Source organism: Hoplias malabaricus, chromosome 2, assembly GCF_029633855.1.
Source record: "Hoplias malabaricus isolate fHopMal1 chromosome 2, fHopMal1.hap1, whole genome shotgun sequence".
NCBI lineage: Eukaryota > Metazoa > Chordata > Actinopteri > Characiformes > Erythrinidae > Hoplias > Hoplias malabaricus.
In genome coordinates this window covers 78,243,342-78,261,665 of record NC_089801.1, presented here as the reverse complement: position 1 = coordinate 78,261,665, position 18,324 = coordinate 78,243,342, and the positions used below count along the sequence as shown (strand labels likewise).

General features: G+C 40.8%; 1 pseudogene; it reads right to left on the bottom strand.

The window, feature by feature from the left end:
- The window catches only part of LOC136678096 (NACHT, LRR and PYD domains-containing protein 12-like), a 51,152-nt pseudogene extending 33,221 nt beyond the window's left edge, over positions 1-17,931 (bottom strand).
- Between the last annotated feature and the right edge of the window lie 393 nt (positions 17,932-18,324).

Below are 18,324 nucleotides of genomic sequence, written 5' to 3'. Positions count from 1 at the left end.
TTCACTTCTGATTCCTGCAGCTCGGTGTGACTGAGGTCCAGCTCTTTCAGGGAGGAGTTTGGTGATTTCAGAGCAGAGAAGTGTACTTCACAGGAATTCATGGTGAGTTTATACACATTCAGTCTGCAAAGCAAAGTAAATACAGCACAGTTCAAACAGAATGTGGATTTCAGACTCAGAATCAGTTTAATGAGATTAATGAGTAAAATAATACTTTCCATTATTTACATTATTCAGAGGGGCATTAATAACAGACTCAGTCTGAAAATTTTTTTGAATATTGTTCTGAATATTTTCAGCACTGTTTGTATTCTCTTCTCCACATGAACTTTCACCCCCAAAATTACACTCTCTTTAAACTCCCTCTCTCAATTTAGGAGGCAGAAACGGGGGAAGACAGAGTTACAGTCAGATGAAGACAGTGTTGAGGACTAGTCTCTGAACATAGCTACAGACTGCATGAAATATCACCAACATCTTTTTCCGACACAGGAGCCGCTGTTCGGCTGGGTGTACCGGCACAGGAGCCGCTGTTCGGCTGGGTGTACCGGCACAGGAGCCGCTGTTCGGCTGGGTGTACCGGCACAGGAGCCGCTGTTCGGCTGGGTGTACCGGCACTGTAGCCGCTGTTCGGCTGGGTGTACCGGCACTGTAGCCGCTGTTCTGCTGGGTGTACCGGCACAGGAGCCGCTGTTCTGCTGGGTGTACCGGCACAGGAGCCGCTGTTCTGCTGGGTGTACCGGCACAGGAGCCGCTGTTCTGCTGGGTGTACCGGCACAGGAGCCGCTGTTCTGCTGGGTGTACCGGCACAGGAGCCGCTGTTCTGCTGGGTGTACCGGCACAGGAGCCGCTGTTCTGCTGGGTGTACCGGCACAGGAGCCGCTGTTCTGCTGGGTGTACCGGCACAGGAGCCGCTGTTCTGCTGGGTGTACCGGCACAGGAGCCGCTGTTCTGCTGGGTGTACCGGCACAGGAGCCGCTGTTCTGCTGGGTGTACCGGCACAGGAGCCGCTGTTCTGCTGGGTGTACCGGCACAGGAGCCGCTTTTCTGCGGGGTGTACCGGCACTGTAGCCGCTGTTCTGCTGGGTGTACCGGCACAGGAGCCGCTGTTCTGCTGGGTGTACCGGCACAGGAGCCGCTGTTCTGCTGGGTGTACTGGCACAGTAGCCGCTGTTCTGCTGGGTGTACTGGCACAGTAGCCGCTGTTCTGCTGGGTGTACCGGCACAGGAGTCGCTGTTCTACTGGGTGTACTGGCACAGTAGCCGCTGTTCTACTGGGTGTACTGGCACAGTAGCTGCTTTTCTGCTGGGTGTACCGGCACAGGAGCCGCTGTTCTACTGGGTGTACTGGCACAGGTGCCGCTGTTCTGGTGGTTGTACTGGCTCTGGCTCATGTAAGGTCTGAATGTCTGACATAGATATCATTTATATACTTATATATTGAATTGTGATTCTTGTTAGAAATAAAGCTTAAAAAGTGTTGCATCTTAGCCTCTGATGTCTGTCCTCTGTCATGGTCAATGCTTGAGGGAGTTTAGTTGATATGAGATATTCTTTTATCTGAGTCAAAACAATATAAACAGAGCTCTGTAGAAAGAAAAACATTTATAACACCTTAATAACCCCTAACTAATATTTTGACATCAGAAAAGAATATCACAGAACGTTAAAAATGCTATATCTACATAAACATTATATATATACACTCAGCTGTTAATGTAACACCTTATAACCCATAAACAGTTTGGTAGCCATTCCCTGCCCCATAAATAGAAATCATTCTGAATATCAAACACTAATCTCTGCCCAAATTAAAGATCTGCCTTTATTAAATGGTCTCTTCATAAACAGAGCATAGTTTACTGTTTCTTCAAAGCTGAATCATTCAGGGATGAAATCACAGAAATCTCACCTGATTATCTCCAGTGTACAGTGTGAACTCCTCCATCCCTCAGAGACCAGCTTCACTCCTGAATCCTGCAGGTCAGTCTGACTGAGGTCTGGCTCTTTCAGGGGTGAGTTTGGTGAGTTCAGAGCAGAGCAGAGACTTTCATAGGAATTCAGGGTGAATTTACAGTCTGTGAGTCTGCAAGGTAAAGTAAATACAGGAGAAAGTGAAGTTAAAATAGAGAATGTGAAATTCAGACTCATGTGAATCAGGAATTATGAGGTTTTCATACATCAGTATTTCTCCAATATTAATTATTCAGGGGTGTGTACATTATGAGCTCAATCTGAACATTTGTTCTGAATGTTATTCTGAATATTTTAGTGCTATTTACATTCTATTTCCACATGGAATTTCACTCCAAACTAAACATTCTTCACTCTTCTTTCACAAACAGAAACAGAGCGAGAGTAAACTACAGTCGGCTGGAGCAGAAGAATACACAAATAAGAGCAGGGGAGTGAGTGACTGGTCTTAGTCTCACTTTAGCCCAGGGTCTAGTCTATAATCCTTCCTTGAACTGATCGTCTTCTGTCGTGTCTTATGTAGTCGTAGTAGTCCCTCTGTTCACAACAGCATTAATACCATTACTTTACTAACTCTGTTAACGTTTTCAGTGGGTTGTAGCACATTTCCATTTTCCTTTCACAGATAAACTATGGTGTTGTGCTCTATCACAGCTTTTTAGAGAACTGCAAATGGAGCACTGATCGTGTTAGGCCTGTGAAGAAATGTGTCAAAAACTGGATACGTGGTTACAGATAATGAATGAATGAATGAATGAATGAATGAATGAATAATCAAGGAAAACCTTGTCTCCCTTTTTCCTTTTCTCAATGCATTTAAGGAATGTAGCACATGTCACGTGTTTATCATCATCATAGGTTTTCTGAAATGCAGCATGTTAAGTATTATTATTATTATTATTATTATTCATTCATTGTCTGTAACCCTTCTCCAGTTCAGGGTTGCAGTTGGTGTAGAGTCTACCTGGAATCACTGGGTGCAAGGCAGGAACACACCCTGAAGGGGGCGCCAGTCATTCACAGGGCGACACACACTCACATCTACAGTCACCAATCCACCTACTAACGTGTGTTTTTGGACCGTGGACACAGGGTGAACACACCACACTCCTCACAGACAGTCACTAGGAGTGGGACTTGAACCCACAACCTCCAGGTCCCTGGAGCTGTGTGACTGCGACACTAACCTGCTGCACTACAATGCTGTAAATTATTATTATTATTATTATTATTATTATCATCACTGGTAAAATGCTGTTTCTCTGATTTCTGCTCTGCAGGAATGGTTCTATGTCTCTGTGCGTGAGAATAATGTTTTCTTTTAGGAATAAATATCAGTTTACAAATAGAATATAGTACAAACACAAACAGTAAAATCACTGAATGCTTTTTGAGGGCAAACTACAGCCATTCAGAGCTGGAGAATACACTCATTATCCACATGGACATTCATCCAGAATCTCACCTGAGAGTCTCCAGTTTACAGTTTGAACTCTTCAGTGCCTCAGAGATCAGCTTCACTCCTGAATCCTGCAGCTCAGTCTCACTGAACTCCAGCTCTTTCAGGGGTGAGTTTGGTGATTTCAGAACAGAGCAGAGAGTTTCACAGGAATTCATGGTCGGCTCACAGCCATACAATCTGCAACACAATGTAAACACAGTGCATAATACAGTAAAAAACGTGAAGGTGAGGAACTGTCTGTTAGTTTGGTTTGTTAGAGCAAATGTGAACGCTTCCTTTTGACACTGGTGCTCACCAAACAAGCAGCAACTCCTTTTTTATTCTGTGCAGTGGAGGAATTTCAGGTGCTGTTTTGACTCCTTTATCCATTTGACCACGTCTTGTTGTGTTTCCAGTTGAAAAAATACCACCAGGTACACAGCCCCGAGAAGTGCATTAAGCTCAGTGTGGGGCATTGTTCAGATGACAAAACTAATGTCATACATCATCGCTTGCATACGTCATCACTGTTTTTAAAATACATATTTGGTTCAGGACCAAACCAGGACTAAAATATAACAATGTATGAATTTACATATTTGGTCCAACCCAAGGAAACTGAACTACAAGTCTGAACACTCCTTGAAATTCAGCCTCACAAGAATAAAAATGATCAGATTTGAGGAAAATACTTCTTTTATAAACTTGGGGGACTTGTGTGAGATACAGTGAGAGTGAGAGAAAACAAGAGAAAGACATCAGTCTTATCCATGTTCATCAAACTCCACCTGTTCTGTAATGTCTCATTCATTTTATTTATCACATCCTAATTATACACACAGTGAGGAACTTCTACTCACCGTAAAACAATCTGGAAAAATATCTCAGTCAACAACAACACTTGATTAAAAAAAAATGTACAAACAACACTCACACGGCCTTTCTACAGTTGCTCACAGCTGGGATCAGTCTCCAATAACCCTGCTCAGTGGTGTTGTACTTCCTCAAGTCCAGTTCATCCAGCACCTCGTCTGAGTTCACGAGCATGTAGGCTAACGCTAAACACTCTCCAGCAGACAGTTCCTTATCTGAGTGTTTCTCTGATTTGAGATACTCCTGGATTTTACTGGATAAAGAGGGGTCGTTCATTTCAGTGAGACAGAGGAACAGGTTGATAGATCTGTCAGAAGGAAGATCCTCTGTTTGTATTATGCGTTTGATGTACTGAATTGTGTTCTTGATGCTCTCAGAGCTGCTCACTGTGTGTGTCAGTAGGTCCTGCAGGAGTCGTTGATTGGACTCTAGTGAGATGCCCAACTGAAAACGGAGAAACAGATCCAGGTGTCCAGTCTTACTCTTTAAAGCTGTACGCACAGCTCCCCTCAGCAGCTCCTCCAGTGAAACACTGTCAGACCACTTCATGTGTTGAAGCTTCAGAAGCTGCATTTCCTTCATGTTTTTGTTCACAAAGCAATGAAACACATAGAAAGAAGCCAGGAACTCCTGAAAGCTCAGATGCACAAAGCAGTAAACCTTCCTCTGGTAAAGCACAGACTCCTCCCTAAAGATCTCAGTGCAAATCCCAGAGTACACTGAGGCCTCAGTGACGTCAATCCCACACTCTCTCAGGTCGTCTTCATAGAACATCACATTGCCCTTCATCAGCTGTTTGAAAGCCAGTTCAGACAGTTTCAGAAACATGTTCCTGTTGGATCTCAGGAGTTCCTGTAGAGTTCCTCCCCCATTTTCCTCCTCATACTTCTCCTTCCTTATGATTGTCTGAGTGCACAGGAAGTGTGAGTACATTGCAGTCAGAGTTTTAGGGATTTCTGTGGTCCCTTGTTTCATGATTCGCTGAAGCACAGTTGCTGAGATCCAGCAGAAGACTGGAATGTGGCACATGATGTGGAGACTCCTCGTGGTCTTAATGTGGGAGATGACGCTGTCGGCTTGGTGTTGGTCACTAATCCTCTTCCTGAAGTACTCCTCCTTCTGTGGATCATTGAATCCCTGAATTTCTGTCACACGGCTGATGTACTGAGAGGGGATCTGATTGGCTGCTGCTGGTCTGGAGGTTATCCAGATGTGAGCAGAGGGAAGCAGGTCTCCTTTGATGAGGTTTGTCATCAACACGTCCACTGAAGACACCTTGGTCACGTCTGACACTTTCTCACACTCTGAGAACTTCAGTGGAATTCTGCTTTCATCGAGGCCGTCAAATATGAACACAGTTTTACACACGTCATATTCCTTTGTGTCCAGACCTCGGAGCTCAGGATGGAGGTCACACAGAAGTCCATGAAGACTGTACTGTTTGTCTTTAATCAGGTTCAGCTCTCGGAATGGAAGCACAAACATGAACTCTATATCCTGATTGGCTTTTCCTTCAGCCCAGTCCAGAATGAACTTCTGCACAGAGACAGTTTTTCCAATGCCAGCAATGCCTTTAGTCAGAACGCTTTTAAGTTTTTCCACTTGTGGATCTTTATCTTCTTCTCCTTCTTCACGTCTCACATCTTCATCCATCACAGCTCTGGTGTCGTCTTCTTCCATTTCTCCCATCGTACACTGTACAGGGTTAAATATGTCTAAACAGTTTATTGGTGTATCTGGCAGGTTTTGTTTCCAGGGTTTGTTCTCAATCTGTAAAACTTCATGTTCTTCATTCACTCCTTCCATCTCTCCCTCGATGATGTAGAGCTGAGTGTAAACCCTGTTCAGGAGGATTTTATTCTCTTGTGTTTTGAATCCCTCAAATAAGCTCTCGTACTTGTTCTTCAGGCTGATTTTGTTTCTCTTTGAGACACTGAGCAGGACGTCATCCACTGGTTTGTATTCATCCAGCTCCATGGACTCCTCCGTGTGTGGAAACTGAACAGAGCCTGTTTTAAACCTCCTTATGCAGCAGGGACAGGTCAGGTCTCCTGAGTGGACAGAGTGGTCCCTAAGGCTCCTGATGCACTGTCTATAAAGAGAGTGTCCACAGGTGATAGAGACTGGATCTGTCTGAATCTGCTCACACACTCCACACCTGGAACCATCCTGGAGTAGCACATCCCTGAGAGAGAGAGAGAGAGAATGTCAAAATCATAAATGAAATCTAACTGCAACAAAAAAGAGGAAGTATTAGTTTCACTTTTAAACAGACTGATGGTAAATGTCTATTCAAAGTGACACTTTTCTAATGTTCAGTTCACTAGTACCATTTTCACACTCAAAACCCTAAACATGTATTTATTAATGTTATTAATTTCAATAATAAATATTTAATTAATAATGCAATGGGCAAATCTATAATCACACACCATACAAATGTCTCATGGATAAACCCACTCTGAAAACCTATAATGGGAAAATGTCACTGATACAATGAAGGTGACCTGTATGTATTTGTAGTCCTCCCACTAGTGGGTATCTGGAGAATTAAATTTAATTCCTCATTCATAATGCACATTTAGTTTTTTCAAAATACATTTCTTAGACAAAATATTAGATTTATATTTGTAAAATAAAAGCATATTTTATAGGTAAATTAACAATTCAGGATTTGAGCGGAACATATCTATTAGAATCTTCCAAACATTCTAAACACTGTCAAGCATTTGATAAAACCATGAGATCAGGGACTGGGAATTAGTGGAAAAATTACAAAATGATATTTGACATGTAAACATTGTATATGTAATTAACCAGTCATTCACATGAATGGTAAAAAAAACCTCTTGTATATAATTAATATATAAATCCTATGCAAATGAGCAGTGACTAGGGCAGCAACAGCAAATCAGAAATGAGGTAGTTCTTCATTCATATTGAATTTAAATGGAAAACCAATCACAGTAAAATCTACGATGACTGAGCTGTACAGTATGGAGAAAGATTAGTCTCAAAATACTTGGCAAATATGTAAATGTTAATCCACAAATTAAACACAAGTCACAAATATGTTTCACTGTTCACAAATGAATACATCACACTCTGTGTCTCACGGTCTGCAGTTTGTACATTTTTTTTAATAGGTATATCATAACTTTATTTGAAACTAAAATAAATGTGCATCTCAATAAATTAGAATATCATCAGAAAGTTTCATTTCAAATCATTACAAACAGAATGATCTATTTCAAGCATTTATTTCTTGTAATGTTGATGATTATGGATAAAACAGTCCCTTAATCTGGTTCAGGAAGCTACACAATCATGGGGAGGACTGACCTGACAGATGTCCAGAACGCAGTCACTGACACCCTCCTGCTGTATCCAAGCATATTAATGGAAAAGTTGAGTGGAATGAACAGGGATGCACAAGTAACAGGGATAACCACAACCCTGAAAGGATTTTCAAGGAAAGGCCATTCAAAAATTTGGGAGACAGGAGTGGGCTGCTGCCTGAGTCAGTGCTTCAAGAGCCACCACACACAGAGGTATCCAGGACATGGACCACAACTGTCACATTCCTTGTGTCAAGCCACTCATGACCCTGAGACAAGGCCAGAAGTGTCTCACCTGGGCCAAGGAGAAAAATACTGGCCTGTTGCGCAGTGTCCAAAGTCTTGTTTTCAGATGGAGTAACTTCTGCATTTAATTTGGAAATCAAAGTCCCAGAGTCTGGAGGAAGACAGGAGAGGCACAGAATCCAGTTTGCTTCAGGTCCCGTGTAAAGTTTCCACAGTCAGTGATGGTTGGGGAGCCATGTCATCTGCTGGTGTTGGTCCACTGTGTTTTCTGAGGTCCAAGGTCAAAGCAGCTGTCTACCAGGAAGTTTTAGAGCACTTCACACTTCCTGCTGCTGACTGACTTTATGGAGATGAAGATTTCATTTTCCAACAGGAGTTGGCACCTGCACACAGTGCCAAAGCTACCAGTACCTGGTTTAAGGACCATGGTTTCCCTGTTCTTAATTGGCCAGAAACTCACCTGACCTTAACCCCACTGAAAATCTATGGGGTTCTGTGAAGAGGAAGATGCAATACGCCAGACCCAACAATGCAGAAGAGCTGAAGGCCACTATCAGAGCAACCTGGGCTTTCATATAACACCTGAGCAGTGTCACAGACTGATCGACTCCGTATTGCTGCAGTAATTCAGGCAACAGGAGCACCAACTAAGTATTGAGTGCTGTACCTGCTCATACTTTTCAGTCGGCCAGCATTTCTAAAAATCCTTTTTTTGTATTGGATTCAAGTAATATTCAAATTTTCTGAGTTACTGAATTTGGGGTTTTCATTAGTTGTCAGTTATAATCATCAAATTAAAAGAAATACAAATTTGAGATGTATCAGTCTGTGTGTAATGAATGAGTACAATATACAAGTTTCATTTTTTGAATGAAATTACTGAAATAAAATTAGAATATCATGAAAAGGTATATTTATGACCAGCACCGGTATATGTGACTTGTGTTTAATTTGTGGATTAACATCTATGCATTTGTAAAGTATTTTGAGACTAATCTCTCTCCATAGTATAGTGCCTATATTTATCAATGAGACCTTCATTAATAAAAACAAACATGAGTGGTAAATAAACCCTCTTAACTACAATGTACACATACATTTCTATGCAAGTCACATGGACTAATTTTACACACTATCTGAGATAACCACATACTGCACCACTGGGTATCACTGAATATTGAGTTCCAAACGTGTTCAACAAAACATCTAGTCCTTCTCCCAGTCGAACCAAATGTGCTTCTCTCCTTCACTCTACTCTGAACTTTGTAATTCATCTTTTTTTTTTTAAAGTCTGCATCATTCTGTTTCTTTTGGACTGTCTACACTGCTACTTAAAGAATACAATAAAGTATCTATCTATCTATCTATCTATCTAAATGGCAATATGAGTGAGACACATTAAGCAATAAGATCAACACAGTATTTCCACCACATTCATTTTGAAGCACCCGCCCACCACTGCAAACTGGCTGCTGCCGCTGCTTCCACAGTTAAATGTCAAGAAAACCCAATAACAAATGTCTGCAGGGGGCTTTTAATTTCAAAACAATGGATACAGAAGAGAAAATTGTAAAGTAGCTCAAGTTAAATTCAAAGGGATTTTCATTTGTAAAGTATAATAGCAAAGTAATGTAAAGCCCTTCAAACACGACCTGCGATTCAGAGCTCTGATTGGAGGACCGTTGCTTCATTTCACTATGTACTGGTATATAACTGAAATGACAATAAAGCCTGTTGAACTTGAAAAGTACTTTCTATCAGAATGTGCACACACAAGATTTCAGTTGATTTCCCCGTCCCTAAAAATACTACAAATGTGATGACTCTTTTCAATGACAACCACTGTATGGAGTTTGTGTTTCATAAAGCATCAGCGCAGACCACAGTCAGAGGTGAAGATGTGCTGCTGGTTTTGTGTCTCACCTCACATCAGTACAGTGTCTTTCATTACTGAATCTAGGAGGTTCATGCATTGAGAAGTTGCTCTTCATTGACACACAGCTGGGCTCTGGAGGTTCTGCTCTGAACATCTGCTCTCTGAAATAGAAAATGGAGAAAAGAGAAAGAGCTCAGTGTGGATATTTGGTGAAGTTTGTTTTGTGTTATAGCTTTGGTAAATTAATGTAAAGGAGCAGTTCTGAGATCAGTATTTTTCCTGATAATGTTTTTGAGGATTTTGTGACGTCCAGAGAGAGATTTCTGACACAAGCCTGAAAACAGATACTGATTATTGATTTTCAGAAGGAATAGAAATGTATAATGTACAATGTAAATCTTTTTTACTGATGCAGGGACAAAGCCACTGAAAGTCATTAACTGTGTATGAGAGCGAGTGACACTAAGAGGTAAAACAAACATGACGGAGTTTAGCTCAGCTCAACTTCATGTGAATGAGCAGTGACAGTGACTCCAATTCAGAAATGAGGTTCTCACATCACATGCGCCCAGTGATTCTGGGTAGGCTCCTGACCCAATGCAACCCTGAACTGGATGAAGCCATTACAGAAAATGAAGGAATGAATGAAACTTCTTCAGCATAGATTTCAGCATTACCATTTGTCATGACGTTAACTAGGGGTAACATACAATTAGGAAAAACAAAGTCCGTACCCCAGTGTGTGTGTGTAAATGCCTGTTTCACTGCACGGATGGGGTTAAATGTGGAGAACTAATGATCTGTGTGCATGCACAGTGGCCAATAAAATGAATCTAATTCTAATTCTAAACCTAAAGCTTGTGGGACATGAAAATACATGAATAAATAAATAATTTTCTCTGTCAATATGTGTTAGACACATTAATAAATAAGACCAACACTGTCACGGATCACTGGGCGGACTGACGGAAGCGGACGCACTTGCTAGAACACGTAGAGTTTATTTTAACAAAGGATTTAACGAAACAAATTCACGCTACACAGGAAACAACATAACAGGACTGGGAAACGAAACGACATGACTTGACTATGAAAGAGCAAAACAACAAACCATACGAAACAAAGAAACAACACGACATGACTAAGAAAGGAAACGGCACGACTAGGAATAAGAAACAAACATTACAAAGAGAAGTGAAATGTGAAATGAACGACAAACAGGACGTGAGACAAGAGGGCTTAAATGCTAGACATAAATGAGACACACCTGGACAGATAATGAGGAGGACGGGTTAACAGATGACACGGACGAGGAGGCGGAACAAAGACGGGACAAGGGCGGAGACAAGAACATAAACAAAACATAGCCATGTGCTCTCTCTCAGCACATGGCCGGAAAAACAGAGGTGACAAGACGAAGGCATGACAAACACAGTATTTCCACCACATTCCTTTTGAAGCAGCGGCCCACCACTGCAAATTAGCTGCTGCCACTGCTTCCAAAGTTAAATGCCAAGAAATCCCAATTACAAATGTCTGCAGGGGGCTTTTAATTTCAAAACAATGGATACAGAAGAGAGAATGGTAAAGTAGCTCAAGTTAAATTCAAAGGGATTTACATTTGTAAAGTTTATTAGCAAAGCAATGCTCTGACTGGAGGAATGTTGCTTCGTTTCACTATGTACTGGTATATAACTGAAATGACAATAAAGCCTGTTGAACTTGAAAAGTACTTTCTATCAGAATGTGCACACACAAGATTTCAGTTGATTTCCCCGTCCCTAAAAATACTATGAATGTGATGACACTTTTCAGTAACAACCACTGTATGGAGTTTGTGTTTCACAAAGCATCAGTGCAGACCACAGTCAGAGGTGAAGATGTGCTGCTGGTTTTGTGTCTCACCTCACATCAGTACAGTGTCTTTCATTACTGAATCTAGGAGGTTCATGCATTGAGAAGTTGCTCTTCATTGACACACAGCTGGGCTCTGGAGGTTCTGCTCTGAACATCTGCTCTCTGAAATAGAAAGTGGAGAAATGAGAAAGAGCTCAGTGTGGATATTTGGTGAAGATTGTTTTGTGTTATAGCTTTGGTAAATTAATGTAAAGGAGCAGTTCTGAGATCAGTATTTTTCCTGATAATGTTTTTGAGGATTTTGTGACGTCCAGAGAGAGATTTCTTACACAGGCCTGAAAACAGATACTGATTATTGATTTTCAGAAGGAATGGAAATGGATAATGTACAATGTAAATGTTTTTTACTGATGCAGGGACAAAGCCACTGAAGGTCATTAACTGTGTATGAGAGCGAGTGACACTAAGAGGTAAGACAAACATGACGGAGTTTAGCTCAGCTCAACTTCATGTGAATGAGCAGAGACAGTGACTCCAATTCAGAAATGAGGTTCTCACATCACATGGAACACATGCACGGAACATGGTTCTTAAATATTTGTTCCATTTCATTTACATGATACAGGAGTGAGAACTGATGATAGAGTCTAAGCTGACTGAGCTGTACATAGTCTGTGTTTATTAACTGGTGTTTAAACACAATACTAGTTGGTAGATTAAAGAGATTATATGATGACCATAATTTTATTTTATTTTGTGAAGTTTGAGCAAAGTCCACTGTGTGCTATGTCTAGGTCTGTGTCTTTGTAAGACACAAAATATTATATATGTGTAGAATCTCCTGAGACTGCTGCAGGTCGCTCATTCTAACAGATTAAATAGTGAGTGAAAGTGTTCTGTCTGCTAAGTGTTTCAAGGTCATGAGCCCTATTTATATTTGTGCATTTGCTTTAAAAATGTAGTCTGTATGATCACACAGGCCAGTCTTTCTCACAGTACCTAGTGGTCTGGATATTTTAGAGATCCTATCAGAGATACAGAGATCTATTTTACACATGGCTGTCCCTGTAAGGTGGGATGACTCTGTGAATAATAACCTGGTTCATTTGGTGATTGCAAAGCAATTTGATTTGCACTTTATAGGAAATGTAAAAGTAATTATAGCTTTTATAGATAAAGTTTGCTACTGTTTGTGATAAAATAACTTGACCCTCATTTAAATTATCGTTAGATGGTAACTAACTTGGAGTCAGGTGCTCCACCGCTGACGTCTGTTTTACAATGCAGCTCCATCATGAGGTTTTCCCTCTTCACAGACACCGCTGGATCCTGAACACACTGCTTTCTGATCTATGAAACCATTACTCTGAAACACAAGTTATATTAAACTTGAAGACAACAATAATATCAATCTATAAGGCTTAATACATAAATAAATACAAAATTATATTTTTAAAATAATACATAAATAAAAAACAGGGCGGCAGTTAGTGTCTCTGTCACAGCTCCAGGGACCTCGAGGTTGTGGGTTCGAGTCCCACTCCTGGTGACTGTCTTTGAGGAGTGTGGTGTGTTCTCCCTGTGTCTGCATGGGTTTCCTCCAGGTGACTGTCTGTGAGGAGTGTGGTGTGTTCTCCCTGTGTCTGCGTGGGTTTCCTCCGGGTGACTGTCTGTGAGGAGTGTGGTGTGTTCTCCCTGTGTCTGCGTGGGTTTCCTCTGGATGACTGTCTGTGAGGAGTGTGGTGTGTTCTCCCTGTGTCTGTGTGGGTTTCCTCCGGGTGACTGTCTGTGAGGAGTGTGGTGTGTTCTCCCTGTGTCTGTGTTGGCTTCCTTCGGGTGACTGTCTGTGAGGAGTGTGGTGTGTTCTCCCTGTGTCCGCGTGGGTTTCCTCCGGGTGCTCTGGTTTCCTCCCATGGTCCAAAAACACATGTTCGTAGTTGGATTGGTGACTCAAAAGTGTCCATAGGTGTGAGTGTGTGTGAATGTGTGAGTGTGTGTTGCCCTGTGAAGGACTGGCGCCCCCTCCAGGGTGTATTCCTGCCTTGCTCCCAATGATTCCAATGATTCAACCTTAAGAAAACGTTGATTAGACGACAGTCAAGTATGTTATTTCAACGTTGAATCAACGGCTAAATGTTTACTGGGCTGTTCCACCTTACGAGCTGAAGCTAGCACTATATCTTTTGAAACTTTTTGGAGTAATTCCACTTCATCCATTTAAAACACACAAAACAAATATATTATACAACCAATTATTCACAATATTCGTGTTCAAGCATTAAGTTCCACCTTATGTGAGTCTTGTTTGTTTTGTTCTCTATCTTATTGAATTCTCATTTCCACCTTAAACAGATATGCGAAGCTAAAGCTAGTGCTATGTTTATAAACAAAACTAATTTTGAAACATGTATTTCCCATTTTATCCATTTAAAACACACAAGCACGTGCACATCATGTCACTAAAACATGTAGCGATAGCTACCTACTAGAGAAAAACATTTGTTGTGTACTACCAAGCCTATTCTCCATTCCACCTTAAATAGGTGAAATTGCGAGGCTTTTCAAACATAATTTTTACTCAGTTTGTTTAAATACCACGAAGAAACACACATTAATCTGCCTCAAATCCTTTAAAACAATCAATAGTATTTACACTTTTCAATCCTGTTGTTATTCACCTCCTTCGTATAAAACACAAAAAAACACACCGTCCTGTTTTTAAACCTTTCAAACATCGCCTTGCTTCACTTTCTTTAGATAAAACACAAAAACTACGGTCTTTACACTTTCTAATCTATACAGAGGCGTCTGTACTTCTATATTTTTTTCAGAAATTATCTGCTGTTACATGTAAACGTCCTCCACTTTTCAAATACAGGGTCAATATTTCCTCTCATTTTACTCCGTCTCTGGTCATGGAGACTTCTAGAAGAGCAGTGGGGCTTTTTGGGTCTGGTAAAATCTAACATTAACTCTGTTCACTTGGTCATGTCATGGCTGTGAGACACTGTTTGTAGACCTGGCCACACGGTGGACTGTAAAATGATTGGACAGAGGGCGGGATCATAGGAGCTCTGCTCCGGACTGGGCTCTTCTCAAAGAGAATATACTGCAGTGCTGTGAGAGGCAGCAGTGTTTGAGCTTTGACTGTTTCCTTAATCTATGATCACACCCTGGACATTTAATGACTAAATACAGTTAATATCCTACATTGCTCCTTTAAGAGCTCATGTCTGTTAAAGTTAATATGAACATCTATATACTGCACTACCACAGTGGGAATATCAAGCTTGTAACAACTATGTAGTTTTACTGCAGGTTTACTCCATTTTTAAAGAACTTATTGTAAAAGGAGACAAAATTCTCTTTTTATTTAACTGTTTGTCTGTGTGTTAATAATAATGTTAGTTTCTATAAAACACAAATAAATGTTTGTAGTCATTGTTGTTTCTATTTAATTCTATTGTTGTCTGGACTCCATTTATTATTTGACTTTGTTCGACAGCAGTTAACATTTTAAAATCCCAGGTGAATAAACTCTCCATTCCTCTGCAGTAAACCGGATGAACCTGTTTATTGTCACAGACACTTGGCCGTGTTCAGTTTATTCACAGACGTCAAAATTACGTCACTCCTGTTTCCCCGCCTCCCGTCAAAAGAGAACAACAACGAACCGCAGACAAAACCAGAGCGAGAAAATAAAATAAATAAAATAAACAAATGTAAATGATTTTCATATTTTGGTAAAAATATCTGGGTAGGTTTTCAAACATTTAAAACCCAGAACTTTACTGATCTCTCTCTCTCTTCTCTCTCTCTCTCTCTCTCTCTCTCTCTCTCTCTCTCTCTCTCTCTCTCTCTCATCCAAGGTGTAGACGAGCACCGATGAGCTTTATAGCCTTGTTCCTGAATAGAAGTCTGGGATGAGTCTTCCAAAACAAAACACTAACTCACACTGTTCCTGTTTCTAAATTATTTTTGTTTGTTTGTTTTAGTGAGACGTAGTTCAACCTTTTCAAACAACACCTTAAATATAACTTAGGGCTGAAAAACATAACTAAGAGAAGGAATGGCAGAAAAAACACTGTTGTAAGCAATGAGCCAATTTTCCACAGAAAAATAATCTTAACGATTAAACACCTACCGAGTGAAATCCAGACCGTCTTCCTCTGAAATCTTCTTCAGCTCAGAGTCACTTTCGTTTTAGTTTGTTTCCTCGTTCTTGTTTTTCACCTGTTGGTAGAAACCTCCTGATCATCACCCAGTGCTTAGCGTCATCTAGTGGTCAGAAGAGCTTAAATCCCAAAAACTATACATCAGACATAAAATACATCATCAAAGGGTTTGGACAGACTTTGTAGTGGAAATAACATTCTCTACGGGAAAGTTTAACAGACTGGAAAAAGGCATAATGTGGACACAACTTATATTTTATATTTTTAACCCATTGTGTTAAATCCAGTAAATAAACAGTGGTGGCTCAGTAAAGTTCACAGAAGTGTGTTCTCTGTGGAGGATGTGTTCACTTTCTGTTTAATAAAGAAATCATCAACACACAATATATGAATGTACTGGACTGTAACATAATCCTGTTCCACAGTTCTGGATATACACTGTGAATGAGAGAGAGAGAGAGAGAGAGAGAGAGAGAGAGAGAGAGAGAGAGAGAGAGAGACAGATAGAGAAAGAGCAAAAGAGAGAGAGAGAGGGGGGGGGAGACAGATAGAGAGAGAGAGAGAGAGAGAGAGAGAGAGAGAGGGAGACAGATAGAGAAAGAGCAAAAGAGAGAGAGAGAGAGAGAGAGAGAGAGAGAGAGAGAGAGAGAGAGAGAGAGAGAGAGGAGAGAGAGAGAGAGAGAGAGAGAGAGAGGGAGACAGATAGAGAAAGAGCAAAAGAGAGAGAGAGAGAGGGAGACAGATAGAGAAAGAGAGAGAGAGAGAGAGAGAGAGAGAGAGAGAGAGAGGGAGACAGATAGAGAAAGAGCAAAAAAGAGAGAGAGAGAGAGAGAGGGGGAGACAGATAGAGAAAGAGAGAGAGAGAGAGAGAGAGAGAGAGAGAGAGCAAGAGAAAGAGAGAGAGAGAGAGAGAGAGAAAGGGAGACAGATAGATAGAGAGAGAGAGAGAGAGGGAGACAGATAGATAGAGAGAAAGAGAGAGAGAGAGAGAGAGAGAGAGCAAGAGAGAGAGAGAAAGGGAGACAGACAGATAGATAGATAGAGAGAGAGAGAGAGAGAGAGAGAGACTCTTCTATATCTAATTTGTGGGTCAGTGTCCAAACACATAGTGTAGTGTAGTGTAACTGAGTGTTCTGCTTTTCTCAGTTTAAAACCTCTTGTGTCCTTCATGAAGCTGAAACCCAGGTGTCCACACATCAGCACAAGACTTAAACTCTCACTCAGTTACACACACAGCCTGTCCTTTCTGACACAAACTCACTGCGGAGCCTAACCCAGTCGCGACCCAGGCCTGGCTTGAGTTACAGCTCGTGTTGTGTGGCCAGGCGTGGGCCGACTCTCAGGAGCTGGGCTTGACTTGGGTTATGGTGTGTGTTGTGTGAGTCAGGCGTGGACCAAATGTTGACATGTGGCTCATACACAGTGGAGCTGTGGCTGAGGTGAAGTATCCAGCCTCACCCTGAGTCAATGCCATCATTCCAGGCCAAATGTGACACCTGCTCCTCCAGTGCTTTTCTGAAATGAAGGGCATTAACAGTGGGTTTGTTGATACTTTGCTGTAATGTAGGACAGCTGATGTAAATATATATGTGTGAATCACTCTTTCTCTGAGCCAGTGTTCTGCATAAACACCTCATAAAGTGAGTGATATTCTTCAGATTCAACTCGACTGAAAACTGTGGGATTTCTCTGAAAATTAAAAATCAAGTGAAGTACTTTACGTCAAATTAATACGCAATTAAATATTCAGCGTGTAACAGCTTCTAGATCAAATACATTTCAGAGCAATGTTCATTTAATGCTGCATTGTGTTTAAATAATTACTCGTGTCCTGCTCGTGTTAAACACTCGCCCCGTGATAAAAACCTTGACCATGTGCTAAAATTAGCATTTGTTTATTATTTTAGGAAGAATGATTGTGTCCACACACTTTTGTCCAGGGTCTGTTTCTGGCTCCAACACTGATTTAAACTAAACGTTACTTTAATGATCTCAAGAATTTAGGGATTCTACGTCATTAGAACGACAAGGAACTTTACTCAGTGGAAATTGTTGGGTTTTTTTAATAAGGCTTTGTTCTTCAAGGTGAACCAGGCACAGAGCTTTTTACTCGACAGCCTCTTCCTCCTCACCCTCTACTTCTGGAGTCATAGCCACTACAGCTGTAGAAACACCCCCTGTGTCACGTTTAGCTTCAGGCTCATGGTTTTAATCCCAACAATAAAAAATAATTAATAAAAGTTTGTAATTATAGCAAGAATTAAACTGAAGAATTATTAAACACTGCTGCTGTTAACAGTGAGACACTGATTTCTTTTCTGAGTTTGTGTTAAAACGATTAATATTTATTTACACTGTGGTTTATCAAGTGACTAATTTCATAGATTAAAACAGCATTAAAATCACATGAAGACAAACAATAGAAAAGAATATTCTTCTCTTAAAACACTGTTGGTACATGATTATATAAACTGATTATATAAATAAAGCTCTTAATAGCTGTGGAGTTAGTCATGGGAACATTGGGTCTTTTTCTTTCTTTTT